Source organism: Abramis brama (genome assembly GCF_963993115.1).
Source record: "Abramis brama genome assembly, chromosome: 7".
Lineage (NCBI taxonomy): Eukaryota > Metazoa > Chordata > Actinopteri > Cypriniformes > Leuciscidae > Abramis > Abramis brama.
In genome coordinates, this window is record NC_139969.1 from 34009347 (window position 1) to 34015883 (window position 6537).

Genomic DNA, 6537 nt, shown 5'->3' on the forward strand with positions numbered 1-6537 from the left:
AATCATGCTTTTTGTAAAATATGTTACACGGATTTTAGTGTATCACACGGAGGGAGAAGTGATATGAGCCAACATGAAAAATCTGCAAAGCACAAGCGTGCCCAAGAGGCGCAGAAACATGCCCAGCCAATGACTGCATTTGTAACTACAAACGTTTCTGAGGCTGATCAAGTGACCTGAGCTGAAAATGTCAAGGCTTTGCGCCAAAAATAATCTGACCTTAAGTTTTTGCAATGATTTTAACTGTAGTGTAGCAGACATGTTCCCTGACTTTGCCATCGCTCAGAAGTACTCTGAGGGAAAAACGAAAGCCACGCAACTCATCAAAGGTAAGATATAGACTTTAAAAGGTTGTTGCCTCAAAATGAATAGGACAACCGAATCGAATCCTTGATAATGTTCCCATGGTGTAGCCTAAAGTATCTGGACACTTTTGCTTAACAGGTGCCATAGCTGTGGAGCTTGATGAGGACGTAGCAAGGATATGTAAATCTCAGCCTTTTTCATTGTTGTGCGATGAATCAAACAACAGAAAAACCGACAAAGAATTTGTCATCCTTGCAAGAATTTATAATGAGTCCAATCTGGAGGTGACAACGAAGTTCCTTGAAATGCCCATATGCAATGTGGGAAATGCAGAAAACTTATATGAAAAGCTGTCCAAAGCATTTAAGTGAGGGAACTGCATTGTGTTTACCTAGTTTGCATTTAATTATAACAGCTAGAAAATTTTTTTTATTACAGTTTACATAAAAACTTTTGTCAAATAGGTTATTTTGTAATTATAGACATATTGTTTTGATTTCCTGTTTCCAATAGCAAAAGAGGCATTCAATGGAAGAATGTCATTGCCTTCAACTCTGACAATGCAAGTGTAATGAAAGGCAGACACAATTCAGTGATTAGCAGACTAAGAGGAAGCCAGCCTAATGTCCAGGACCTTGGCTGCATTTGCCACCATGTCCAGCTTGCCATTGGTTGTGGCATCAAAGCAACCAAACTTCCAGTAGAGGAGATATTGGTTGGGATATACACCCACTTTGACAAAAGGTAAATGTAAAATAAAAGTACTCACTCACACACACACACACACACACACATATATATATGTTCTTTTAACTCTATATCTAATAATTACACCATGAGAAATCTGAGACCACTTATTAAACTCAAAATTATTCTCTCATTTCAGTGCAAAGAGATGTGAGCTCTACAAGGAGTTTGTAGAGTTCACTCTGACAACCTGAAGCTGCAGAGGTACTGCAGTACCAGATCAAAGAGTATAGAAGTAACAAGAGGCGAAACTCCATTGCAGTTTTGACAACAGCCACTAGGTGGCGCTTCGGTAGCGCGGCCGCCATTTTGGACTGAACCAACGGCTTTACCGTTAGCACAACTACTGTACAGCATTAACATTATGTCTGGAAATAATTGGAAACAAAGAAAACAGTGTTCTGCCATCAACTGCAACAACTACCAGTGTACAACCAATCAACTAGCATTTCATAGATTCCCCAAAGATCCAGAGAGGTAAAGTAGAAAAGGTTTTTATTAACTTTAAAGTGAGCTAACGTCAACGATAACAGGTGCTGTAACGTTAATGTAACCGCAGTAACAGTTTGCTAATGTTATGTATTTGGTCGAAATTGTCAAGACTCGAAATGGGCTTTTTAAATCGCATACTTTCAGAGATATATGAACACCTAACCTGGCAAATGACCGCTTTATTAATTCATTGTTATCACTAAATTAACCCTTTAACTAGTGTCACCTTTTTTTCGCATAAACATGAAAATCACTATCCAAACTTAAATGGTTGTAATTCAAGAATGCTTTGGAATTTAGACCTATGGTTGGTCTTGTTTTAATTTGTCAGATTATTGTTGAAGTGAAATAAATTATGAAAGTGAAACAGAAAAAAGTTATATAAGTTTGAGTTTATTAAAATGTACAAATTTAAAATATAATTATATTTTATATAAAATATATATATATTACAAAATATATTTTACTCTAGAACTGCAAGAAAATGAAAGCAAAAAATCTGAACAAGTTGTGTTCCACATTTTAGGTTGATATGTTGATATCTCGCTTCCTCACCCTTTCTGCCGTGTGCTCTAACGTTACACGGTTTGGAGCTGCCGATGGACCATCTTGCTCGCTCGCTCTAGATTCCGGGTGATTTTAGCTCATTTGTGGGCATCAGGGGGCCGCTATCAATATGCGGGAGACTCCCGGATCTTCCGGGAGACATGGGATGTCTGCTCTAGAGATATTAAAAACTAGAAACTACTTTTTAGTTCAGTTAACCGCTTTTGAATTTGAACCGGTATCGTTCAATTCTATGACAGCTGTGTTGCGTTCAGTCCAAGATGGCGGAGCTGCAGCTCTGCGCATGGGTGAGTTTGTTGCAATGGAACGTTCTATTGAGTTTCGCCTCTTGGTACTTCTATACTCTTTGACCAGATGGCTCAGTCTGCTTACATGCATTCAGAGAGTACTGAACCAGTGGGATTCTCTACAGGTAGGATTGTAATGGTAAACTTCACTCAGCAGATATCTTGAAAATATTTCCATTGCATTTTTTCACCATATATTGCCACCCTATATCCCTAAATCTATAGGCATACTTTGACAGTCATGAGGAGGTGGAGAGGAATGCCAAAGTTTGTGATCTGGCAAACCATCTCTGTGATCCAGTTAAACATACTTTATTTTCCTGAGTGTTGCCCTTAAGCCTTTAGCTGAATTTAATATTGCCTTTCAGGTGGGTGTCATGACCTCTTGGGATAATGTCAGAATAATAGATCTGAATAAATCACATATGATAATATTTATTATTGCAGTTATTTTTTGTGGCTACATGTACTGTCTACAGTCAGAGGGAGTACAGATTCACAGGCTTGAAGAGGAGATGGAGAAAATAGAATGGCATTGGACAACAGTACTGTTTGTGCTTTACTGTCATGTAAAATGAACGACGCTGGTCAAGCTCACACATATACTCCTCAGAAAGTGTTAAGAAATGCAAAGTCTGCGATCTATGTGTATAACAAGTCCATTGCAGATGCAAGAGAGCCACACGACAAATACAACGGTATCCCCCATCTATTCTCTCACACACTGTCCTACCCATTGTCAAGTAATACATAATAAACTTGTGCTGAACACTGTTTTGTGTTTTCAATGATATAATGCAGGGATGTCCTGAAAATTTCGACAGGTATGTCCATGGCCCAACCAGGATATCATTTCACTCCTCTCTGGACGCGCTCTTTAATGGGCACAAATCATTTGGGATCTGGATGGCCAGCTCATTCACTCTCTAGATGACTTCCTGGAACACTTTAAAGAGGTGTTTGGTCAAACCACTCACAACATTTCTGTGCACGATCAGCTGTACAGTCTTTGTCAAGGTCAGTTAACTCTGGGTGATTATGCTATCCAATTTCGTACATTGGCGGTAGTGAGTGGTTGGAATGAGGCAGCTTTAATTACTGCTTATCGTCAAGGTCTCTCTCCAGAGTTAAGATTTCAGATGGCGATCTATGATGATGCTATGGGTCAGGAGAATTTAATTCAAAGATCCATCCGAGTGGCTCAACGCACCTCAGTCTGTCAGTCTGCAAACGGCTAGTAGTGACAGCAGCGTCAATTGCGGCAAGTGGCCACGCCCTTAATTATGCAGAACTTTAAGGCTTAATATAATTTTAGCGGATGAGTTATAAAAAATTTCACTCCCCTCACAGTTGTCATGAAGATTGTCATGTCATATATGGGATTGACTCTCTTTTGGAGCCTGTTTCTAGCTGTCAGTCGATGAATTGCAGTTTAAGTCACTTCCGTGTTGGATTGAAGAGAGAGACCGGAAGGTTGCTGCTTGTGGTGAACGTATGTACCATCAACCTTACGCGTTACCCTCATGGACTCAGTGCATTCGTCTCCGGGATCAGAACATCCAGGTTACCAGCAGACCCTCTCGCCCCTCTGTGAACTTTACTGGTGGCCCAGTATGACGCAGGACATCCAACGCCTGGTCCAAGGCTGTTCCACATGTGCCATTTCCAGAACCCCGAGACATCTTCCAGAAGGAATGCAACCATTGCCCTTTCCAAATAGACCCTGGTCTCACCGTGGCATTGATTTTGTCATTGAATTACCCCCTTCTGACACCAATACCTGCATTCTGGTTGTAGTTGACCATTTCTCAAAGGCCTGTAAGCTCATTCCATTTAAGGGTTTACCCATGGTTCTGGAGACTGCAGAGGCATTGTTTCACCATGTGTTTCATAACTATGGACTGCCAGAAGACATTGTGTCGGATACGGGGTCACGGTTCACTTCAAGTGTGTGGAAAGCCGCCTTCCATCTGTCCGGGGTGTCGGTAAGCTTGTCATCAGGATACCACCCTTAGACCAATGGCCAAACATAACAAAAAATCCAAGAAATCGGATGTTTCCTGCAGTCATACTGCCACAACCACCAGTACAGCTGGACCCGTTTTCTGCCCTGGGCCGAGTATGCACAGAACACTCTTCGTCAGACCACAACTGGGTTTACTTCTTACCAGTGCACTTTACCTGAATGCTCACCTTTTTGTTATTACCTGCTTCCTTGGGTAAGTTACCCACTCCCCCACATACCCGCGTGCTTCACCACAACCTGCAAAAAGAAGAAAGATTAATGTGCTAAGTGTGACGGTCTTCAACTTGTCTTCAAATTACTCACCCAACTGCTTGTCTGCTGTTCAGTCGGTTCTCTACCTGTCAATAAAATAACTGTTCAACGATTCCTGTGTTTCCTCTCCTGATTATCTATAACAAACAGTCTCCAGAGGATTGTCATCTTCAGACCCCCCTTTGGAGATGATATGAAGTGTGTATTGTACTGTGTGTTCATCTTGGTTCATCTTCATCCCTGGTTGTCCTAGAACAAAGCAAAACAACAATTAATTTGATTTAACTTCACAAAAATCTGATGCAACATTTGTGTAGGCTATGCCTTAGTTTCATGTGTTCAGCTATTCATCTGGAGATCTTTTAGCATTGGTGTCACACACACTCACAGTCACAACAATTTACAAAACTGTAGCACTTCAAAAAGTCCCTGCAAAATCAGTGACACAAAATTAACCATATTTACTGACCTGGTAATGTGCCATGAGAAGCTCTGCATTTTCAGAGGGGTAGAGAATCAAGCAGAGAATCACTACCTTGGATGCTTGTCCACACCATCATCCTGAGGGACAGGAGACAAACATTCAAACATTCAAATTCAGTCATTATTTGCACACATTTGAGTTATTCTAAACATGTAGGACTTTCTTTATTTTGTCTTGGACATAGAAGTAGTCAGTGATCTACAAGGCAGTTGATGGTGACCACCTCCTAGAAATTAAGATGATTTATGCTCATATTTTAGCACATTATGCTATCTATAGGCTTTTGATTAATTTAATCAAAACTGGCTAGTTTACTTGGAGGCATAATGTTCAGTGAAATTCAAAGATTTGGACATAGTTTTACTACATAATTTTTTTTAAATCACTGCAAATGTTCCTACCTTGACTTTTTCCAAGCTACAGTAGATGTCACTAGAACAGTTTTTCTTAATTCTTTGAAGAAATGCCCTAGATCAGATACAAATCAGAGAGAAAGATGAACATCTTAAGAAGTGTGTGTAAAAGCTGAGTATTCTGTAACTAAAAGCAGACCTTGTCATACTGTATATTCACCACTATTAGTTTTTTTGTTTCGGTGTGTATAATACAGTGTCCACGAGTCACCCACAGGTTAATAGTGATTCTACCACAAAATATATTTAGATATGGCCCTACTAAAATAGCATGTCCGTTATGGTGTCACACCGCAGTGAAGACAGGATATTTATTATAATTGGTTCTATTACATAGAAGAGCCCAATTAAAACATGACTGAATGTGGAACCTAACTCATGTATTAGAAAAAAAAATGTGGAGGGTTCATTTGTGCAGTGAATTCTGGAAAAGAGATAAGGCTGTCTTTATACACGTTTTTGCATCTACTCTTAGTAGAAGCTGATTTTGCCGGTTGATAATAGACCCACTACAGAGCGACTTGTACCAGAGATGATCAGGTATTCGGGAATAACCCATTTATTGTCACCACAACTCAGTACACTGAATAAATTCGACTTTGCATGTGTGTGAAGTTTTCTATAAATAAAGGTATAAGAAAAATAGATAAGTACAAATAACAATAAGAAATAATAGCAGTCATAATAACATAGTAACAGTAATCTCCACAATGAATGTTAAATTACAATGATTAATACAGTACAATAGGAACAAATGTGCCATTATATGGAAAAGTGCACTGCTAAAAATGATTAATACTGAGCAGTTGAAATTCGACACCTTTGCGTGCTGAGGACAGAAATGGAGCCGCTTTGGCTAGCACATTAGTGTGCATGCGTCCAAAGAGTGCTTTAACTTTAGAAGTGAGCAATATATATATATATATTAAATATTAAATAGACCATATAATGACTAAAAGGCAC

At 39.5% G+C, this 6537-nt stretch overlaps 1 long non-coding RNA gene across 2 annotated transcripts; it reads left to right on the forward strand.

Annotated features, from left to right (window-relative positions):
* The first annotated feature begins 989 nt into the window (after positions 1-989).
* Positions 990-4782, forward strand: LOC311087431. 2 transcript variants are annotated; one of them, XR_014607277.1, is made up of 3 exons: positions 990-1050; positions 1193-2767; positions 2847-4782. It is a non-coding gene; the product is annotated as an uncharacterized lncRNA (long non-coding RNA). The 2 variants fall into 2 exon arrangements; XR_014607278.1 differs by having other exon boundaries at positions 1193-2524; positions 2625-4782.
* The last annotated feature ends 1755 nt before the right edge of the window (positions 4783-6537 follow it).